The sequence below is a fragment of the Coenobita brevimanus genome, chromosome 46, assembly GCF_032717465.1.
Source record: "Coenobita brevimanus isolate Jiangsu-jjx chromosome 46, ASM3271746v2, whole genome shotgun sequence".
In the NCBI taxonomy this organism is placed as follows: domain Eukaryota; kingdom Metazoa; phylum Arthropoda; class Malacostraca; order Decapoda; family Coenobitidae; genus Coenobita; species Coenobita brevimanus.
In genome coordinates this window covers 51820370-51844279 of record NC_136999.1, presented here as the reverse complement: position 1 = coordinate 51844279, position 23910 = coordinate 51820370, and the positions used below count along the sequence as shown (strand labels likewise).

At 42.1% G+C, this 23910-nt stretch overlaps 1 non-coding gene and 1 pseudogene across 1 annotated transcript; both read right to left on the bottom strand.

Moving 5' to 3' along the window:
- The window catches only part of LOC145398724 (putative neural-cadherin 2), a 210929-nt pseudogene that overhangs the window by 25198 nt on the left and 161821 nt on the right, over nt 1-23910 (bottom strand).
- On the bottom strand, nt 12826-12944 carry LOC145398869 (5S ribosomal RNA). Its single transcript, XR_013897202.1, has one exon. It is a non-coding gene; the product is annotated as a 5S ribosomal RNA (ribosomal RNA).

Here is a 23910-nt window from a genome sequence, read left to right as displayed (position 1 = left end):
AGCACCTTATAATTACACATTACTTAGAATTCCACTAAAATATTTGGTATTATGCTTTGGTTAAAAAAAAAAATGTGACTTTATTTCCACTAAACATCATCCATCACAGAACAGGTTTAAAATTAGATTAATCCTTTGGCAGTGCTAATGACCCTGGACGATTTTACTGAGCAGAGATTAAGGTACAGGCACTAAAATGGTTTGACTACTGTACTCGATCACCCCTTTTGATGGCAGTGGTGCCATCGATTCCAGAAATTGGACTTTTTTTTTCTAATACTTATCCAAGATTTCCTTAGATTTCCCTAGATTTTTTCATTTCCCCAGATTTGTCACTAAAATCATTAAAATTCCCCCGTCTAGTGAAATTTCCCCCCAGAGTGGGAGCGCTGCCTGTATTTTTCGTTCTTGGGGTAACATACTATACATTAATTATATTTAATATACTTTAAAAAAGTTAAAACAAACTTGCCGCTTTTAATCTGACATATTGCATTTATATGGGTGATGCTGAAAATGCAAGACATTAGTGTGTGGAAATAATTACCATAGTGGTGTGGTACGCACGTGCTGAGGAAGCCACAGGTGTATTTCGTTTTGGTGTAACTTTACTATTATTGATTTAATTTAATTAAACAGCTCATTAACAGTTTCAAGGTATGCCTGTCTAATGTACGGTATATTTCTATTATACAGTATTTACTACTTTCCTTAAAAAGTCAGCTGTCTCATGGCCCCAGCGTTTCTACTACACTATTAACCACTGCCTTAAATATCACCTGTCTTACGAAACTGCATCCCGCGGGAAACTTTTGTGTCTCTAGTAATCGTGAAATGCGAGGGTTCAGCGTAGCCTCTGTAAGTTTTTAGCACGTCTTTCTTACAAGTATGTTTCTGTATGTGGCACCATGATAGTCTCCTGCACGTTATTTAGGCAACCTATGCTGATATTAAAGACATAAACAACAAGCAAGAATGCTGATGTCTTCAGTACAGTAAAGAATTTTGTTTTACTACATTCTTGCTGTCTCCAGATGATTTATATTCACTTACCGATTTATTTTAACTGCAGGGATATTGGTGTAGGAAATTTATCCCTGCACTACCAAGGCACTTTCCTTAGTGTGAGTTTTCATTTAGGTCCAACCAAGGATGAAGTACAACAAGGCGTCACAGTATCGTACACAGGGAGTAAGATGCAACAGGAAGAATATATCGGTAAGGAAGACGCCATGAACACTTCCACAGCTCACTACAATACGGCCCTCAGAGCAGTGGCGTGGGGAGGGGTGGTGTAGTGTGGGATGGGATGGGGTGGAGTGAAGTGGGTGGGGTAGGGGAGGGGCGGGGTGGGGTGATGTGGGGTGTGGGGTTAGTGTTGGTTGGGGGTGGGGGGACGTGCGTGTGTGCAGGTTGTGGGGGGAAGGGGAGGTCAGGTCAGGGTAATAAATCACGGGGATAATTTCTGCCTTGAGGCCCCACCATCTTTAAAGCCGCCTCTCCTCCTCTGCCGGGGGACTCATGCCGAGGGTGTGGATGTATTACACCCGCGCGCGCAGTGCGGCAAGCGAGCTATTAATTTGCTCGGCGCGCAGGTCCATGTGTATAAACAGCTTTGATCTGATTTAGGCCGAACTTGGTTTAAGGGTTGACGTATTGTTTTTTGGAAGAACAGGTCAAGGTCACATAAAGGTGAAAAGTTTTGTCATCTGATTTAAACCAAACTAGGTGGAAGTGCTGAGGGGCAGGCAGTGACAAAGTGGTTCGATTCTGAGGACAGCAGGTCAAAGGTCAAGGCCACAGAAATATCAGCTCAGGCAACACTGCTCCAATTTCGTCCAAACTTGGCAGATGGGGTGAGGGTCAGGCGATGTAGGAGTAATTCGATTTTGAGAACGATATCTCGAACGTCCTGGTGCAAAGCCAGATATTCAGCCCGTAGACCAACTGTAGAGCACGGGGTCTGAGTGTTCCTTTTTGTCTGGTTTCATATTTACCCTCACCAGTATCACAAAAGTTCTATTATAACATGGCGGAGATTTTCGTCATCTTTCACGTAATTTTCTGTAGCTCAAAGGAATAATGATAGTACTACGACTCCACATCCTTTCCATTGCACTTCTTCGTGACAAGCATATTCTCGTGTTATCTTGTTCCAGCTCAGTAGCAGAACAAGACAAAACTCCGGCTCTGCATCTATCGCCAAGCTTAACAGTGAATACAGAGATGGTAATTTCAGGCCAAGTCAAGCCGGAGAAAATAACCAAATCGAAAGTGGTGACAAAATACAGTAAGCGTATGTTAATCCATCCAGTCCAATGTTGTGCTTTTGTGTATATTCTTTAGTATATTCTCAAGCGTATGGAGGTGTTTATGATTAGATGGATGTGTAGTGCGGCCTTGAATGACAGGCGGGGGGGAGGGGGTTAGGAGGGCCAATGAAGAGAGCGTGGATGGGACTTGAATGTAGTAGTGATGTGATGAGAAGGGGTTGACTGAGACGGTTTTGACATGTGGAGAGGATGGAGGATGGCAACTGGGTATGGAAGGTGAGAGGTGTGATCGCTGAGGGTTGAGTTGAAGAGGCAGACCGAAAAAGACTTCGGACGAGGTCATAGTGCGTGACCTCAGGGACAAGGTACTGATAGATGCTGCTGCTAGAGATTGAGCAGCGATAGCCGCCATTAGGTAATTCAGGCCAACGCATGCTGCCATAATGCAGGCTTTATACACGAACACACGGACGATTTTTGTTCTCTACAGACGATTTTATTCATCTTAGCAGGGACTTGTGGAAATGGAGGGGTTGAGTACATCCCTCATTAACTCCTTCACAGACAGAGGCTTTCCTTGAACTGAATAACACCGCTTCAAGACAGCAAGCATATGAAGAAAAGCACGTCATAGGATCGAAGGGATTTATGCAGCACGTTAAATCACCATGGAGACTTCAGCCACCCACCCCTCCAAGGCACCTGAACCACTGATTTATATTTAACACCTGTATTTATTGGACACATTATTTATTTGTCTTTATCCCCTGAATCTCATGAAGCAATTTGGGTTTAGTCTTTCTACACCAGACGATTTAATTCACCTTCAGACAGACCTGTAGTAGTGAAGGTTGTAGTGAAGGATGCAGCGTGTAGTGAAGGGTGTAGTGTGTAGTGAAGGGTGTAGGGTGTAGTGAAGAGTGCAGTGTGTAGTGAAGGGTGTAGTGAAGGATGCAGTGTGTAGTGAAGGGTGTAGTGTGTAGTGAAGGGTGTAGTGTGTAGTGAAGAGTGTACTGTGTAGTGAAGGGTGTAGTGTGTAGTGAAGGTGTAGTGAAGGGTGTAGTGTGTAGTGAAGGGTGTAGTGTGTAGTGAACGGTGTATTGAAGGGTGTAGTGAAGGGCGTAGTGTGTAGTGAAGGGTGTAGCGTGTAGTAAACGGTGTAGGGTGTAGTGAAGGGTGTAGGGTGTAGTGAAGGGTGTAGTGAAAGGTATAGCGTGTAGTGAAGGGTGTAGCGTGTAGTGAAGGGTGTAGGGTGTAGTGAAGGGTGTAGTGAAAGGTGTAGCGTGTAGTGAAGGGTGTAGCGTGTAGTGAAGGGTGTAGGGTGTAGTGAAGGGTATAGGGTGTAGTGAAGGGTGTAGGGTGTAGTGAAGGGTGTAGTGAAGGGTGTAGGGTGTAGTGAAGGGTGTAGGGTGTAGTGAAGGGTGTAGCACGTAGTGAAGAGTGTAGGGTGTAATGAAGGGTGTAGGGTGTAATGAAGGGTGTACGGTGTAGTGAAGGGTGTGGTGTGTAGTGAAGGGTGTAGGGTGTAGTGAAGTGTGTAGGGTGTAGTGAAGGGTGTGGTGTGTAGTGAGGAGTGTAGTGAAGGGTGTAGGGTGTAGTGAAGGGTGTGGTGTGTAGTGAAGGGTGTAGGGTGTAGTGAAGGGTGTGGTGTGTAGTGAGGAGTGTAGTGAAGGGTGTAGGGTGTAGTGAAGGGTGTGGTGTGTAGTGAAGGGTGTAGGGTGTAGTGAAGGGTGTGGTGTGTAGTGAAGGGTGTAGGGTGTAGTGAAGGATGTAGGGAAGGGTGTAGCGAAGAGTGAAGGGTGTAGTGAAGGGTGTAGCGTGTAGTGAAGGATGTAGCGTGTAGTGAAGGGTGTAGTGTGTAGTGAAGGGTGTAGGGTGTAGTGAAGGGTGTAGTGAAGGGTGTAGCGTGTAGTGAAGGGTGTAGTGTGTAGTGAAGGGTGTAGTGTGTAGTGAAAGGTGTAGTGAAGGGTGTAGCGTGTAGTGAAGGGTGTACAGTAGGGTGTAGTGAAGGGTGTAGGGTGTAGTGAAGGGTGTAGTGAAGGATGTAGTGAAGGATGTAGTGAAAGGTGTAGCGTGTAGTGAAGGGTGTAGTGAAGGGTGTAGGGTGTAGTGAAGGGTGTAGGGTGTAGTGAAGGGTGTGGTGTGTTGTGAGGGGTGTAGTGTAGGGTGTAGGGAAGGGTGTAGTGAAGGGTGTAGGGTGTAGTGAAGGGTGTGGTGTGTAGTGAAGGGTGGGGTGTGTAGTGAAGGGTGTAGGGTGTAGTGAAGGGTGTAGTGAAGGGTGTGGTGTGTAGTGAAGGGTGTAGTGAAGGGTGTAGGGTGTAGTGTAGGGTGTAGTGAAGGGTGTAGGGTGTAGTGAAGGGTGTAGGGAAGGGTGTAGCGAAGAGTGAAGGGTGTAGTGAAGGGTGTAGCGTGTAGTGAAGGGTGTAATAAAGGGTGTAGCGTGTAGTGAAGGGTGTAGCGTGTAGTGAAGGGTGTAGTGTGTAGTGAAGGGTGTAGGGTGTAGTGAAGGGTGTAGGGTGTAGTGAAGGGTGTAGGGTGTAGTGAAGGGTGTAGGGTGTAGTGAAGGGTGTAGAGTGTAGTGAAGGGCGTAGGGTGTAGTGAAGGGTGTAGTGTGTAGTGAAGGGTGTAGTGTGTAGTGAAGGGTTTAGGGTGTAGTGAAGGGTGTAGGGTGTAGTGAAGGGTGTGGTGTGTAGTGAGGGGTGTAGGGTGTAGTGAAGGGTGTAGGGTGTAGTGAAGGGTGTAGGGTGTAGTGAAGGGTGTAGTGTGTAGTGAGGGGTGTAGGGAGTAGTGAAGGGTGTAGTGAAGGGTGTAGTGTGTAGTGAAGGGTGTAGTGTGTAGTGAAGGGTGTAGGGAGTAGTGAAGGGTGTAGTGAAGGGTGTAGTGTGTAGTGAAGGGTGTAGTGTGTAGTGAAGGGTGTAGGGAGTAGTGAAAGGTGTAGTGAAGGGTGTGGTGTGTAGTGAAGGGTGTAGAGTGTAGTGAAGGATGTAGTGAAAGGTGTAGCATGTAGTGAAGGGTGTAGTGAAGGGTGTAGGGTGTAGGGAAGGGTGTAGTGAAGGGTGTAGGGTGTAGGGAAGGGTGTAGGGAAGGGTGTAGTGAAGTGTGTAGGGAGTAGGGAAGGGTGTAGGGAAGGGTGTAGTGAAGGGTGTAGGGTGTAGTGAAGGGTGTGGTGTGTAGTGAAGGGTGGGGTGTGTAGTGATGGGTGTAGGGTGTAATGAAGGGTGTAGTGAAGGGTGTAGTGAAGGGTGTAGGGTGTAGTGAAGGGTGTAGGGTGTAGTGAAGGGTGTGGTGTGTATTGAGGAGTGTAGTGAAGGGTGTAGTGAAAGGTGTAGAGTGAAAGGTGTAGCGAAGGGTGAAGGGTGTAGTGAAGGGTGTGGTGTGTAGTGAAGGTTGTGGTGTGTATTGAAGGGTGTAGCGAAGGGTGAAGGGTGTAGTGAAGGGTGTAGTGTGTAGTGAAGGGTGTAGTGTGTAGTGAAGGGTGTAGTGTGTACCGAAGGGTGTAGCGAACGGTGTAGTGAAGGGTGTAGTGGAGGGTGTAGTGAAGGGTGTAGTGTGTAGCGAAGGGTGTAGTGAAGGGTGTAGTGAAGTGAAGGGTGTAGTGTGTAGTGAAGGGTGTAGCGAAGGGTGTAGTGAAGGGTGTAGCGAAGGGTGTAGTGAAGGGTGTAGTGTAGGGTGTAGTGAAGGGTGTAGTGTAGGGTGTAGTGAAGGGTGTAGTGAAGGGTGTAGTGTATAGTGAAGGGTGTAGTGAAGGGTGTAGTGAAGGGTGTAATGAAGGGTATATGAAGGGTGTAGTGAAGGGTGTAATGAAGGGTGTAGTGAAGGGTGTAGTGAAGGGTGCAGTGAAGGGTGTAGGGAAGGCCATGTCTAAATCATCTACGTCCCAAAGCCTCTCTAAAGCTGAATAAAATCATCTGTTGGTGGTTAAAAAAAAAAAAAAAAAAAAAAAAGGCGCCAAGTAGTGAAGGGGTTAACGCCTGGGTGGTCTGCTGGGGGAAGTGTCGAGGCTCCGGACACACAGATTCAATGCGCCAGCTTCGAATCCCCCAAGTTGAAGGGAAGTTAACCTAAGCTCGTTTAATTACTTCACTGGAATGATGTGTTTTGTGTTTTACTTTCGCCACCAACAGACGACTCTATTCAACTCTGGAATGGCGTCTAGCAGTGAAAAGATTGTTGAAGTCTACATCTTACACCTTCAGTCCAAGAAACAATCCCTAGGCTGAAAATTATGCTTAAAATCGAAATGGAATCGCTAAAAAACAATGGAAAAGTAATCCTTAAGCAGAAGAAAAACAGCTTTAATTATAGAAGCAGTCCCTAAGCTGAAAGGAAATTGTCTGGTAGGAGAAAAAAAAAAGAAAGAAATACCTTATCAAACTGAAGGGGTTAATCTGAGTTAAATATTCCCGTAATTAAGATATCGGCGTACGATCCAGCTGACCCCTTCAGTACAATGACATTATATCTTTATCATTGCTACAGTCTGACGATTCTATTCAGTGCAGGATGAAACTTGAAAAAATAAAGATATAAACAGTCTCCACTAAGTCAGGTTTGTTTAGTCTGTACCAGGTGTGGTTGGAATAGACTTATTATTTTAGGTTAGGCTTTGCTAGGTTAGGTTAGGTTGGGACAGATTTGGTTGTTAGGGTAGGCCTCACATCACCCTGTCCTCTGCCAGCAGACGGCCCTCTTTCCATCCCATACCACTCTCATCTGTATACTTCTCCACTCCTTTTCACCTCACTTTCGTCCTTCCTTTCCTGCTCCCTCCCTCCACCTCATTCATATACATTCACAGTCAGTCTTCCATTTTCCATTTCCTTCACATGGTCAAACCACCTCAGGGCACATCTAACACTTTCCAAGACAACCATGTCAGTAACACAAAGCTCCTGAAAGTCCTTATTTATCTGTCTGTCTATGTAACTCCACACACTCCACTCAGGTAACTCACTCCCACTTCATCACTCATGACCTGTCCTTCCAGCCAGTTCCAGGCTTCACTTCCATACGTCAGTGAGGGGATCACGATACTGTCATGTTGTGATTTCCTTACCTCCCTCACCTCCATGTTCCTTCTCACCATCCTCAATGTATTGCATGAGTCACCCACCGTCTCTGCTGTAACCTGTCTTACTTTTCATTGTCTAACCCCCTATCCTTGCTCATTAAACTACCAAGATTCTTTAAGACACATAGGTTCTTTATTTCTTGACCATTTATTCTTGGTACACATTCGAAGACTGACTCTTTCTCACTGACTCTGTCTGTTTTAGGAAAAAAATCTTGCTTCATACGCTTTCACATTTCATTTCTTACACACACTTCCAGATTCACTCATCGTCTTGCACTTCCCACCCGTCTTCACTTGACAGAACAGTATCATCAGCATGTAGCAACAAGTCTGCTTGCATCCCTCCACCACTACGGCGGGCGCATAGGACCGTCTACCAACAAACTCTCATCCCTTTTCTGTCCAACTCTCTAATGCAAGAGTTAACCCTAACTTCCAGTCCTTCATGTATGCAACAGGTCAGCTCTGGAACTGTCTTCCTATATCTGTATTTCCTACTGCCTATGATTTTCAGTCTTTCAAACGCAGTGTGTCCAGGCATCTCGAAATGAAAAGACCTTAAATTTGGCTCTTAGTTATCTTGTTTTTGTTTTTTTTCTTGGAGGAAACAATGTTACTGGCTTCTGGCCTTTACTTCCTTCTTCCATGCATACAAAAAATCACCCTACTCTCTTTTCGACATCCACTGCAATACCTTGATGAGAAAGTGGAGTAATGAAGATGGAGAGAAGAGCGAAAGTGTGAGAGATGAAAATGGAAGAATACTAGCTAATGGAAGGGAAGTAAGGAACAGACGAAGAGAATATTTTGAAAGATTGATAAATAGATTGTTTAGAGTAGAGAAGTTGTAACAAAGTTTAGTTTTGGTGGTGTGCAAAAAAGGAATATAGTGCCAGGAAACGTAACACTGGCAAAAGGGAAGAATGCTGTGATGTGGCTGGAAAATGAGGCAGCTGGAGGTGTTGATAAGGTGTATGCAAAGATGGTTAAGTGCAGTGGAGAGAGTGGAAAGAAGCGTTTGTCAGATATTTCAGAAAGCTTGGATGAGTGAAAGTGTATCAGTGGAGTGAAAAAGGCTGTGACTGTACTCCTGCACAAAAATAACGGTGATCAAAGTCAGCGTGAAACTTACTGTGGTGTAAGTCTGTTGAGAGCAGTAGGAAAAGTATATGGAGGAGTTATAATAAAGTAAAGAATATATCAGAATGCCTGGTGAGAAACGGGAAGGGTGGCTTTAAGAGTGGAAGGGAATGTGTGGATCAGATATCAGCAACGAGGCAGATAGTGGAGAAGGCTAGAGAAAAGAATTTGAGCTACTTAAGGCTTTTGTGTATCAGGAAAAATGTATATGACAAAGTAAACCCATCCCATCCTGAGGTGTGAAATGAGGTCGGGATGACAATAGTGATTGTATCTGTATCTATCTATCTATATCTATCAATTTATGTAGTTATTTATCTATTTAATTATTCTGAACAACAATAGAGACATAACAACCTTTCCTCAATCTAACATTTATATCAAGGAAATCGCTCAGTTCACCTTCCACACGCACTGTCGTCCATGCACTCTCATACACACTGTACCCTTCACAGCTTTCAACAGTTTTCAACTACTCCATATATTCTCACAATCAACTAATTTCCTTGCCGTCTACTCTGTCATATCTGTTTTCCAGATCCACGAGGGCAATATAAAACCAAATTTGCTCGGTTAATTAAGGTTAGATTATGGTGGGGAGGGTTAACTCAATGGACTAGGTATAACAAACTATGCAGGTCATCTTAAGTCTTCACCTCAGCACAACTCCAACCCAGCAAACTCCCAGCAACATAGTTCAAGCGATCATTTTGGCGCGTTGAGGAGGCACAACAGTAATGAATGCGGCGGTGATAAGCTGATTACCCAATTACGGCATTAATTAACATGATAATGAAAGGCATTATTATCCTCCGTCGCCCTACACACACACACACACACACACACACACACACACACACACACACACACACACACACACACACACACACACACACACACACACACACACACACACTCTGTCATCCAGTACATCATTGTCAAGTAAAAATAGAGTTTGGTGATGTACTCAGAACCAGACCAGCAGACCAGGGAAAATAATAGTTTGTGAAAAAGATGACATTATTGTGGTGTAACTGTGAATGAGTCTCTCATTTTCATTTTCTATCCGATAAAATCTCAAGTAAAGTTTTGATTAAGGCTGCTAAATACATCATAATCATCCACTGACAGTCCACGGTGCGATGAAGGGCTTTCCCCGAGTCCACTCTAATCTACTAGCTGTTAGCCTGTTGTCCAGTCCCATGAGGATGTGAATTGCCTCTCCCTCTTCTCCTCCCTCTCCCTTCTCCCCTTCCCTTCTCCCTTCTCCCCTCTCCCTCTCCCTTCTCCCTCTCCCTCTCTTTGGTTTGTTATTCGGTTAACCAAATTATCCACTTGTTATCTAAACTACGAAATGAGTATCGGCCCACGTTCATACCTATTCCTTTTCTACGGTATGGGAATCAAATGATCTTCAATTCTTATAACCAGGAGGCCAACCTATCCATTTCACTCTAACACCAGACGATTTTATTTGCCTGTAGGAATCTTGCAGAAGTCTGAGGGTTAATCTTGAGGTTAGGTTAGATTAGGTTAGTGTAAAGTAGATTAGTGTAAAGTAGGGTAGGGAAGGTTAGGATAGGGAAGGTTAGGGTAGGGAAGGTTAGGGTAGGGAAGGTTAGGGTAGGGAAGGTTAAGGTAGGGAAGGTTAGGGTAGGGAAGGTTAGGGTAGAGTACAAAGGAGTACGAAGGAGTACAAAGGAAAGCAAACAGCAACGGACCTTATGGTCCTTTCGAGGCTGTTTGGTAGAGTAGGTTATGACTACAAGATCTAACTCTACATGCTGAAGGATAAGGATAGTAAAGCAAGAAGGCTCCCCCCGCCTCCAAACCCTCCAGCCAAAACTGGCAAGAAAAAGTGAGAAAAACCACCATGCAGCATGGAAAAACTGACATGGAAATTTCATAGGAAAGACTGAAAAGGAAAACTACATTCTATAATACATTATCTATAAGCTACCAGTATGAATAACCTGAAAGAGAAAGTAGTCAAGTACAATGAGTAATCGAATAAATAAATAACTAATTCATGTCGCTGTACGGGTACGTTGAGTTGACGGGGCGTCTGTGGATACAGTGCGGAAATTGCACAGCGCACAGTGTGGATATTCAGGGGTGGTGTGGCACCCTTGCCTGGCGCTATTAAGATAGGCAGCAGTCAATCAGGCCCCAGCTCCATTCATTCCACTGAGACTAGGAACTTTCCCATGCAGGACAAGCAAACAAGTCACCTCCTGAAGCAGTGACCCCTGGTACATTAAAAAAATCCCGATGGTGGCCACATAACTAACAGGGACCCTCAGTGATCCACAGCCCATCACAGGTCAAAAGTATGAGTAGTGACCGTTAACTCAGGGCTATCTGTACATATACTATATCTGCATTTAATAAATTGATCCAGGCTCTAAAAAACTAAAATAAAATAAAACAGAAAATTATACATACACAAGTGCTTTATTCAGGAGTAAACATATTAAGCTCGGGGTTGGATGCCAAATACTTATCCAGGCGACCTTTAAAGGTTTGTACTGTATTACAATCTATTACGTTGGAGGGCAATTTATTCCATATATTTACAACTCTACTGAAGAAGAAATGCTTAGCTTCATGCGACTGGAATCGTTTGCCAATTATTTTATGCCCATTGCCTCTAGTGTAGTTCGAGTGATCAACTGTGAAGTATTTATCGACAGCCATGTTATCATGTCCTTTGAATATCTTGAATACATGAATTAAATCTCCTCGTATCCTCCGTTTTGTTAGGGTAAAGAGATTCAGGGCTTCTAAACGTTCCTCATACAGTTTATTTCTAAATCTAGGTATCATCTTTGTCATCCTTCGCTGCACTCTTTCAAGCTTTTCAATATCCTTTTTATAATACGATGACCAAAACTGAACGCAATACTCCAAGTGCGGACGTACTAAGGAATTAAGGTAGGGAAGGTTAGGGTAGGGAAGGTTAGGGTAGGGAAGGTTAGGGTAGGGAAGGTCAGGGTAGGGTAGGGAAAGTCAAGCAGTCCTTTTAATTTCAATGCTCTTTTCTTCCTGAACTGATTATTTTCCTTACTTTTCAGTGTTTCTTACCCATCATCCCCCCCCCCTTAAAACCCTGACCACCTGTGGGTTATGCTTGACAGAGAGAGAAGGGCAAGGGTGAACATTATAAACACTTAAAACGAAAGGCGATAGTAGCAAGCAATCTAGGAAGATGAGAGAAAAAAGTTTTATGATCAAAACAGCAGAAAAAAAAAAATACAGTGAGCATTTATCGAAAGTAACAACAGGGATGCAATAGTACCCGCTCTACTCAAGTAGGCCTACTACTACTACTACTACTACTACTACTACTACTACTACTACCAGTGAAGTGCGCTTTGTGAGAGCGTGATGAGCGAGCGAGTGCCATCACAATTTCCCTCGTAAAATCATAGGCGGAATCTCCGTTATTTAATTGCTAAAGTTGATGTCAAAAGGCAGTGGTAAGACGGAAAATATTTTTTTTAGTTTGATTTCGTAACTGAGGCGTTCACCGATCAGAGTCTAACACTCCCTTGGAAAATTCGTGATTCCAAGGGGTTCCTGTGCCTATATGGGTAAGTTTTTACTTGATAACAAAATTTATTGAATAAATGTATCACATGCAGGAAGAATTTCAGCTCTGCTTCACATAGGAGTAAAGTTATTAGCTTCTGCTTAGCGGGCAGGGTATAGCTGATATTTCCAAAATTAACTGAGAGTAAACACACTTCGCTCGCTTCGCTGCTCGTACTTTCTACTGTACTATTATTACAACAAAACAACAAAAACAACAACAATAACAACAACAACAACAACAACAACTACTACTACTACTACTACTACTACTACTGCTGCTCTGCCGCTGCCGCTGCCGCCGCCACCACCACCACCACCACCACCACCACCACTACTGCTGCTGCTACTATTACTACTACCACTATTGCTGTTACTAATACCACTACTACGATTACTACTACTACCACCACCACCACCACCACCATTACTATACTACTACTACTACTACTACTACTAAATATTTAACTAAAAAAGAATGAACACAAGGCTGATAATCTGCCTAATTTATCAGGAAAGAGAAATCCCAAATAAAGATTCGTTCACTTTGAGATGTCTGGCCACATGAATTTAAAGACGAAATCATAGGTAGTGTGAGAGACAGCATAAGACAGACAGTTCCAGAGGTAATCCATCCATCCATTGCCAGACGCCATGTATCCCAAATGGGGTGGCCAAGGGCTTAGAGTCAATTGTTTTACAGGGAGGGGCACTAATCCTCCACCAACCCCACTTGACACGTAGGGATGCCAACAGCATCTGGTGTTCCCAGGCGGTCACCCATCCAAGTACTAACCAGACCCAACGTTGCTTAACTTCGCTGATCGGATGGGAAGCGGTGTACTCAACGTGGCATGGCCGTTGGCAAGACAGACAGTTCCAGAGGTAATCAGTTGCATATATTGTTAAAGACAGTACCAGATAACCCATGCAGCAATGAGACAACCCTAAAAAGGGGTTAGTGTGTGAAGTTAGACGGGTGCTGAGTGGCCGCTGTAATGGGGTAGGAATACAAGCAGAATGTTCAGAGGTGGCAGAGTCAGTGAGATGAGGGGAGTTGATGGGACGAAAAATCTTTGACTCCACACTGTTTAGAAATGCTATTTGTGTCCAGATGCCTCACACATGAGACCTGCACCACGCAGGGGCAAATATGGTTCCCATAAAATGTCAACAACTGTGTGGGGCTAAAAGAAGCACGGCAGTCGGTTCAACACACCTAACTTCTGCCAAGCTGTTTTTACGAGAGAGATAATGTGATGTTTACAAGACAAAATCGCTAAAGGAAAACAAAAGACACCAAGTAGTAGTAGAGTGCAACTCCCAGGCCAGTCAATCGATCTAAATGCTCGTCCATAGGATCAGAGGGCACTTGTTGCTCTGAAGTATGGTAATGAAAAAAATGTCGGGAAATAATATATAGACATAATGAATTGAATCACCTTCCCCATTTCTACAGTTTACAGCGTGGTTCATCGCCATGCCTCGGAACTGATGAGCTGTGTGCTAAGACATGACAGGTATCCACTGACTGTGTGGGGCTTAAGGCCGAACCTTCCACCCTACCCTGTGCCCTTGACCTCTGACCGATTACTCTCAAAATCTAATTTCTTCATTCATATGCAGCCTTCAACTCTTCCATCAAGTCTGGTTCAAATCGGACCAAAATTATTTAACTTGACCTAATCCTATACCCATGATCTTTGATCTATTGTTCTGAAAATGTAATAGTTTCATCTTCGACTGACCTTAAACTCATCCACCAAGATTGGAAACTGAATCAAACCTACCGAGTTACAAGGCCAAACATCTGACATTGCCCTGTGATCTTTACCTTTGACTGACTGCCCTCAAAATTGATTAACTTCACCCGTTCCTGCCCTTCAATCCTTCCGTCAAGTTTGGTCAAAGTCGGATAAAAAATGTATGAGTTGACCATGCCCTTGACCTACGACCTTTGGAGTTTTTTTTTTTTTTTTAACAAAAATTAATCACCTGTTCCACTGACGGTCATCATTCATTTGCCAAAGTTGGTAGAGTTCCATCTAAAAGTTTTCCCATAATCTTGCTAGCAGGCTCATATTTGACCAAACTTATAACCTCCTCGTGCTTTCGCGCGCAGGTGTAACATGAATACAGCACTCAAGAGAGCGCATACCTCCGCCATCGCCTATACCAGACAACTCATAATTATCATCACCAAAATTTAATAAACTCTTCCCTGGCCCCATGACCCGCATATCCACAAAATTACATTGAAATCCATCAATAATTTTTTGAGATATCTTGTGGACAAACAAACAAACAAAACGGACAAACAGGGATGAATACATAACCTCCTCTAACTCCGTAAGCAGAGGTAACAAGAATATTAAGAGATAAGGAAGGAGTGAGCTGTGTGCTATTGAAGGCAAGTGGATATTTATGTGGAAGATAGTGCCGAGCTGAGTGAGTTATTGAAGAATTGAGTTAAAGCCATTAAAACTGACAACTTTGCTTTTAAACTGGGCAGAAATAATAGATAAATCAGGTGTGCCAAAGCCGCATCTCGTGATTATTTTAGCAACTATTGTGATGGATGCAGCGAGATGTGGGTAGAAAAGTGAGGAGTGGGATCATCAGCATATGAGTGAACACAGCAAGATGTATAGTTCAGGTCACTGACGAAGAGGAAGAACAACAGAACCCTGAGGAACAACGCTACTGATATAATTAGATAAATAATAGCTGTCTACAACTGCAGCTATTGAATCACCAGAGAAGGAACTTAAGATGAAGACAAAAGGGATAGAAACCATGCAAAGACTGTCAAAAGCCTCTGAGATGTCTTGCACAATACTAAAGGCTTTATTGAAATTCCGATAAGAGGCTGACCAAGAATGTGAAAGGAATGACAGATCACCAGTGGAGCTTCTTGACAGAACCCATACTGGCAGTCGGAAAGAAGGTTATGAATAGAGTAAATTCTTAAAACTTTCCTACCGAGGATAGATCAAAAGAATTTGGAAATAAAAGGTTAAAACAGTTAGGCGATATTTGGAAGGTTGGGATCGGTCATTCTTCTTTGGGACAGACTGAATCAAAGCAAACTTCCAGCCAGAAGGGAGGATACAAGATGACAGATAGAGGTGAAAGAGTTTGTCTTGACAGGGTGTCAACAAAGAAGTACATTTTTAAAGAACAACAGAAGGGACCCAGTACCGTATGTTTTGTTAGGACTGAGGCCAGTGAGAGTAGAATGTGAATCATTTGAAAAGATAATTATTGACAGGCATGAGAAAGTCGAAGGGGAAGGGGGGGGGGAGGAGATGGAGAAATAGTAATGGTATTATTCAAAGTAGAGTTAAAGGAGAAGTTTGTGAAGAGTTCTGCTTTATTAGGAGAAAACAAATACAGTGCCATTAAGTAGAAAAAGGGAGAGGACGAGGAAGAAGCAAAGTTACTGGAGAAGCTTTTAGCAAGGTACCAGAAAGAGTGGAAAGAATGTGAACTGAAAAATTCAGAGCATTTGGAATGGATGAAGTTTCCAGCAAGACAAAGCACTGACTAAACATCTTATTTTATTCTGAGTTAGGCTGAACTGATAACCTCTGAAAATCCCCTCTTTGTTGTGGACAGCAGTAGAATATGCGTGATTATTATTATCATTTTTATTTTTTTGGCTTACGTATGAGGGAAAGAGGAAAGAATGTTTACTTCCTTGCCAGATCATCTCCACAGTGCATGAAACACACACAGACGGTTCTCGACCATTGAAGGGTTAAGCATTCCTTCGTTTCATTAGTTTGTTTATAAAGACTTCATCATGCTTGCATGCATCAGCCTTGGTCACCTAATGGCGCTTCTCCATCCTGCTCGATCTCTGGCAGCCCCTCTATTAAGTCTCTTGTCACAGAGGTCACACTCATGGCCTCGTTCCAAGTCTTATTCGGTCTGCCTCTCACAGCCCTACCCTCAACGTTCACACATCTTACCCTCTGCAACCAGTTGCCATCCTCCATCTTCTCCACATGTCCAAAGCATCTCAGTCTACCCCATCTCATCCCAATAGAGTTTATGAATATCCTTTTCCTTTACTGGGCAGGTCTCACAACCGTACAGTATTACACTAAAACATGCTGTATGCGAGGACCCCTTTAGTATTGAGGGAGATTCCTATCACTGATAAGTAAGGAAACAGCTCCTTGAACTTTTTCCACCCACTCCTTATCCTAGCCATAGAGCTGCCTCCAGATCCACCTTCAGCGCATATCATGTCCCCGAAGTTCCAAGGAAAAGCACATAAGTACTGCCTGAGGGCCACCAAACCTACAACACCAAAATCCTACACGCTAATTTTCTTGGTAATGTCTGCAGGCCTTAGTGAGCTAACTTCTGAAACACGGATATGACTGGACGAACCCAAAACTAAAATAATGTAGACAGAATAAGCGGAAGGATTATACGTAAAGTATCTCGAGACTCTCCAGGACGGCTATGGATACGGGTACAGTGCTATACAAGATTCTCTATGTCCTTAACCCATCCGCCTTGGTGAAGAATTATTTTATCCTATGAGAAATGGGACAGATTCAGCACCTTAAAAACACCTTTACCATTATAGGATGGTAACACGCATCACATTGATTTCATTCATCATTCATTAATTTTCATTCATATGCTTAACTTACAAGTGGCTATCTGGTGATTATGGTATGTTTAGCATATCTAGCTTAATTAGCAACATCTAATAACTTCATCACTATTCAAACGTGCGAATGAAGCGAGTGAGTGAGAACACACACAGGCAAAGCTTGCTCCCCAGGTTAGAGTTTGGGTGAGGGTGTAAATTGAGGCAGCCTCTAATAGAGCAATTTTGTGAAAAATTTATCTTATAAATATGAATTGGACGTTTTTAAAATCCTCATTGAAAATTGAAACACTTTTAAAACTCACCAACATTTTCATAACAGCTGCCAAATGTATTTTTAAATTTGTCATAGTTGTGAACATAGTGAAACTCCATTTTTTGGGAAGTACAGAAGTTCATTTGACTAAGGATCTCTAAACACAAAGAGTTTGCAAGTTAAGTGATGAAACTTGATTCAGGAAATACAGTTTTATGAGAGATTATGTGTGACCATTTTTTTTGTGATGTCTGGCACCGTTGTCGTCATACGTAAAGCGCGCAGATCAGTGCTATGGCATGAGTCACAAGTCACGACATGCTTATGATAGCAGTGGAAAACAGCAAAACATAAATCACTTCAACGAAAGGATAGGTGAAACTTGAGTGGAAAGTTGTGAATCTGAATATCATGTCCTTGGTATAATTTTCATCAAAAGTTGCTGGACTGGGATTAGTTGCACTCGCTCGAACTCCTTCCACACCTTAATGCGGACTCATATTACCTAGAGTAAAAGCAGAGCATAATAATTTGGTAATAATCTTCTAAGTACCAGAAGCCACGCAAAGAATGTTAATATAGTATTTTGTTGCATAAATAGTGTTAGTCTTTTTATTATTACAACATATAGGCTATTTTTCATGTTCAGAAATTACAATGAAAAAAACACAAACCAATGACAATTACCACAGACTCGTTTCACTAATTTTAGATTACTAAGTTCTCATGTGTGCGTATTTTGTATTCCGTTCTCCCTTAATATACTGATTATGCAATACAGCAATGAGTCACTACTCAACAAAGACAGATGCAGCCCCCTCGTACGTAATATAGCAATGAAGCACTTGAGACACACACGCATATACTACCCCCTCGAATGTCTAAGGGTGACTGAGGACGACTGGGGAGAAGTGGCAGGTAAAAGAGAGCCTCTGGAAGGCTTTGTGCGCCAGACATGATCAAAACGGTTTTAATATATGGTGCCAACCCTGTGCAAATATACGGCACTCAACGCACTGCCTCTGGAGTCTCGTGCAGTACACATGTGGCACCTGAAGTGTAGTGGTTAAGGCAGAAAAGACGTATGTTTGATAACCAAGCTGATCAGTGACTTGGGAAGAAAGACAAATAGTCAGACAGACATTACAAGTAGTTTTATAAGTCATACGCTACTGTTACTATTACTGATGTATTAGCGCCAGTATGAAGCACATGAAATAAACTCTACAAACTGTATTAATAAATTATCTTGTATTATTATTTATATTATTATTATTATTATTATTATTACAGCAACAACAACAACAACAACAACAACTACAACAACAACAACAATTACTACTACTACCGTACTACTACTAATACCACCTCCACTACTACTACTACTACTACCACTACTACTACTACTACTACTAGTATGCAACTACCACTGCTACAGCTATTAGTAGTAGTACTGGTACTACTACTACTACTACTACTACTACTACTACATCTACTACTACTACTACTTTTATAACTACCGATAAACTTGGTATTTTAGATTTTGTTGATGAAGACTATGACTGTGTTGGTGTGGGTGCCACATTCTCCGATAAGGCCTTAACCAGCACGGGGGGCAGGCCAGAAGGAGGTATGGCCATCCTATGGAAAAAAGATGTACATTTAAAAATTAATGAAATAATATTAGAGAAGAATTTTATGGCTTTTAGTGTTAATATTTTTGGTTTTACTATTGTTTTTATTAATGTTTACTTGAAGAGTGATGTATGGGAAGTTACAACTTTAAATAACTATCTTGAATCACTCTCCAAGCTGGATCATTTCCTTGATGTTTTGAATTATGACTGTGTGTTTTTAATTGGTGATTTTAATGCTGACCCTTTTTATGGAAGAGCGTGGAGAAATCTTTCTGATTTTATGAACAGAAATTCCTTACGATGCTTTGATGTGGACAACCTTGACAGTAATTCTTACACGTTCATAGGCTACGGCAACTCTGTGTCTAAATGGCTAGATCATGTTTTGGGCAATGAGCATAACTGTATAAAGATAGAGAATATGGGCATACGGCAAAGCATTATTGGCTCTGATCATTTACCACTGGAAGCCACACTTAGTTTGATCGGAGGTTTGTCGGCAATTCATTCTCACATATACTCCAGTAATAAAACACAGTTATCTATTAAGTGGGATACACTTAAAGATCACGAAATTTGTGACATTAGTCAGTCAGTTGATGCCTATCTACATGATTATTACTCTCTACCCATACATGACTGCTGTAGAACAGGTTGCCGTGACCCAGGGCATCTTAAATTGATTGATGAACTGTATGAAATCATCACGAATAGCATCCAGATCTCTAGCCAAAAATATATGAGACGATGTATTAAGAAAAACAAATTTAATGTAATCCCAGGGTGGAATCGTTGTGTCAAGGACAAACACAGTGTTGCCAGAATAAAATATCTTGACTGGGTAAGGCATGGCAGATTAAGAGGTACAACTCTACATGAAGAGATGCTAAGTTCCAGAAAAGAGTTTAAGCGAGTCCTCAATGAATGTAAAAAGAATGAACACAGTGAAATCTGCCGATCTATTGTGGACAGATTCTATAACAAAAATAAAATTCACTTTTGGAGTGAAGTTAAGAAAAAGAAATGTATTAACAAACTCTCAAATGTTATCGATGGTCACAATGGTGACTTGGAAATAAATCAAGTTTTTTATGAGAAATTCTTACGTAATCAGCCTCACAGTGCTGCGGATGCGGAGGTGGATATTTGTAACGAGATAAGAAGAGCCTGGCCTCACGAGAGAAAGATGTGTTTGACAATCTCCAGCATAACTCTAAGAAAGCTAATACACCGCCTCAACGCTGGACAAGGTCATGACCAGGTTAATTCACTATTTTTAAGGAACGCTTCAGAGTATTTTTTATGTTATCTTGCCCGTTTTTATAATACGTGCTTTGCTCATTGTTACCTCCCTGGGAATTTACTGAAGGGTACCATCACCCCTGTATTAAAAGATACTAAAAAGAATGTAACAGATTCATCTAACTATCGACCAGTAATGCAGTCATCATGCCTTTTAAAGATTTTTGAATTATTTATTTTAGATATCGTATCCGAGAAGCTCGTTTTAAATTATAGACAGTTTGGTTTTAAATCTGGCTCATCAACCACTGATGCTTGTTTTATTTTAAAAGAAATTATGAAGCGATACTCTAGGTACAAGAGATCAGGCCTAGCCACATTCATTGATTTAAGTAAAGCTTTTGATAGGGTAGACCACTTTATTTTAGGTAAGAAGTTGCTACGGTGTTCTCTGCCAGTTGACGTGGTACTAAAGATTCTGCATTACCTAAGAAACCAGCAAGCTAATATTAAATGGCGAGATTCTTTTAGTAATTACTGTTTTATAGAGAAAGGTGTGAGACAAGGAGGAGTTTTGTCACCTTTCTTATTTAATTTTTATATAGACAGCATTATTAATGAGATAACAGACACTGATGTTGGATGCTGTTATGGAGAACTCAGATGCAATATATTAGCTTATGCAGATGACTTAGTACTACTGGCAGAGACACCTGCAGAAATGGACACTTTATATAGTAAACTTTGTGCCTGTATAGATGAACACTTGCTTACGGTTAACAGGACAAAATCTAAGTGTGTTATTTTTAGTAACAAAGTGGATGAGACAACAGAGAGCATTGAGCTGAACGGTGATACACTGCAGGTAGTAAAGGTTTTTAATTATCTTGGGCATAATGTCTGTTTTAATTTTAAAGACAATGACGATATTATTTTTAGACTTAATAATTTTTATGCCTCATTTAATAGTATTTTTAGGGATTTTAAAGCCGTTGACAGGGACACATTTTTATTTTTTTTAAAATCTTATTGTTTACCAGACTACGGACTTCCATTATGGAACCATGATTCTTCTTTTAACTCAAAAAATTTTAAAGCTTTTGAGATCGCTTTTAGCAAAGCATTAAAGCGTATATGTGAAGTACCGATGATTGCCAGCAGTCACATCACGGCAGCTAGGTGTAATCAACTGCTGCTCAGGCATCACACTGCACTAGTCCAAGCCAGGTACTGTAAGAGTGTGTTCAGGTTGCTAAACCCTATCTTTAGCATTAATATCCCACTTATCAAGGAGGGATTTTTTATGCAATACCTTTTCAAATACTTCAGAGATGTATATAATGTTAATATTTTTCATGAAGAGCTGGATATTCTGAGATCTCGGATTGACTGGATACAAAGGCACGAGGACAGACGCAATCCTTGTATGTTTTATGGCTATTAGCTTAATTCTATCATGACTTTTATCCCACATTTTATATGTGTGTGTGTGTGTGTGTGTATTTGTGTGTGTTTGTGTGTGTGTACATGTATGTGTATATGAATGTGTGTGTATATGTATGCATATGTGTGTGTGTGTGTGTGTGTGTGTGTATACTGTATATGTATAGTTGTTTTATATAATTTTTTTTAGTTTCACTTTTAGTATTGCTTATAAGTTAGATTTTTTAGTTTTCGTAACTTTTATGTACAGTCATATGTGGCCTTTTATTATTATTTTATTAGATTTTAACTTTTTTTTTCATATTTCTTAGTACATGCTTATATAATTTTTTATTTTGTTCTGTAGATTTTCTGTTTTTATAATTTGCAGATATTTATAATGATTTTTTTTATCTTTATATTTTTTGTCTTAGCATTATGGTTTACTTATTTTTATTCTTTCCTGTGTTTTAAAGCTTAATTTGTAATCTTTTTATATCATTAATTATAGTTTTTATTGCCCTAAGAGAGCAGCAGTGATTTGTTATTTTTATGTACAGTATGTGCATGTGAGTGTATATGTATATGTATATGTATTTATACGTATATATGTGAGTATATTGTGTACAGTCTATAACTTTTTCAGTGATTACCAAATTCCATCTTTCGGAAGGATATGCTATTGTTAAGTATGTTCTGTACTGTACACAGGCCTCTGGAATTTCTGGGTTATGTAATATTATGTAATCTGTATATGTACTGTATACTGTATTACGAAATAAAGAAATGATGATGATGATGACTACTACTACTACTACTACTACTACTACTACTACTACAAATGCTGTTGCAGTTATTACTTCTTTGATATCACAGTCACTTGCACTACTACTACAACTATTACTACCACCACTACTACTACCATACTATCCACTGTAACAAGGGTTGGAAATATCAGCTCTCCCTCTTGAATGGTAGACTACAGGAAGAAATTAGCACCAGAATATGACGACATGGAGGCGATTTGTTTGTGGCCACCCCTTACGGGGATTAAGGCCTCTGGCAATAGATAGATAGACAGAATGGTAAAAATCTTCGTTAAGTTAAAAGGGCGAACACAACAACAATTTCTCCAACAACAACAACAACAACCACAGCAGCACAACACCCACCTTCCCCGTAGTTCCATTCTGTCAGCGATTTATGGGAAATTAGCTGAAATACTGGCGCAAATCACAGCCATGGTAGGTGGATGGGCAGAGCTGTTATTATTAGTCGTATAAAGCGTTTGTTTTGCCCTGACAAAGATCCCACACCTCTCTAAGTTAACAGACAGACAGACCCACACCCACACCCACACCCACACCCACCCACAAACACCCACCCACACCCACACACCCACACCCACACCCACATACACCTACCCACCCACCCACCTACCCACCCACACACCCACCCACGCCCACGCACACCTACCCACCCACCCACCTACCCACCCACACCCACACCCACACCCACACCCACCTTATCCATGACTTGAACCTTGAACCTGAACTGGTGTCTGTGTAGCGGATTCTCGTAGTCAAGGGGTTGTAGGGCGCGCAGACCCCCGTGCACCACCATCACCACCACCATCACCACCACCATCACCACCACACGCGACGGCAAACATCTCCCACCCACGACCACTGTTCTCCACCACCTGCAGGGAGAGAGAGAGAGAGAGAGAGAGAGAGAGAGAGAGAGAGAGAGAGAGAGAGAGGGGGAGGGAAGAGAAATGGGAGGGAGGGAAGAGGAATGGGAGGGAGGGAAGAGGAATGGGGGGGAGGGATAAAAAATGGGAGGGAGGGGAGGAAGGAGGAATGGGAGGGAGGGAAGAGAACTGGGAGGGAGGGAAGAGAAATTGGAGGAAAGGAAGGAAAGAGACGTGAGAGGGATGAAAGAGGAGTGGGAAGGGAGGGAAGGCAGGAGGAATGGGAGGGAGGGAAGGAAGGAGGAAAGGGAGGGAGGGAAGGAAGGAGGAATGGGAGGGAGGGAAGGAAGGAGAAATGGGAGGGAGGGAAGGAAGGAGGAATGGGAGGGAGGGAAGGAAGGGGTAATGGGAGGGAGGGAGGGAAGGAAGGGGTAATGGGAAGGAGGGAAGGAAGGAGAAATGAGAGGGAAGGAGGAAGAAATGGAAGGAAATAGAGGAATAGGAGGGCTGCAAAAGAGTAAAGGAGAGAGAGAGAGAGAGAGAGGAGAAAGGAAGGAAGGAAGGAAAGGAAAGGAAAGGAAAGAAGGAAATGAAATGAAATGGAAGGAAAAGCAAGGAAAGGAAAGGAAAGGAAGGGAAGGGAAGGGAAAGGAAAGGAAAGGAAAGGAAGGGAAGGGAAGGGAAGGGAAGGGAAGGGAAGGGAAGGGAGGAAAGAAATGGAAGGAAAGAAAAGGAAAGGAAAATAAAGGAAAGAAAAGGAAAGGAAAAGAAAAGGAAAGAAATGGAAGGAAAGGAAAAGAAGTAAGGGAAAGGAGGGAAAGGAAAGGAAAGGAAAGGAAGAAAAGAAAGGAAAGGCAAGGCAAGGAAACGAGGAAAAGAAAGAAATGGAAGGAAAGGAAAGGAAAGGAGGAAAGGAAAGGAAAGGAAAGGAAAGGAAAGGAAGGAAAGGAGG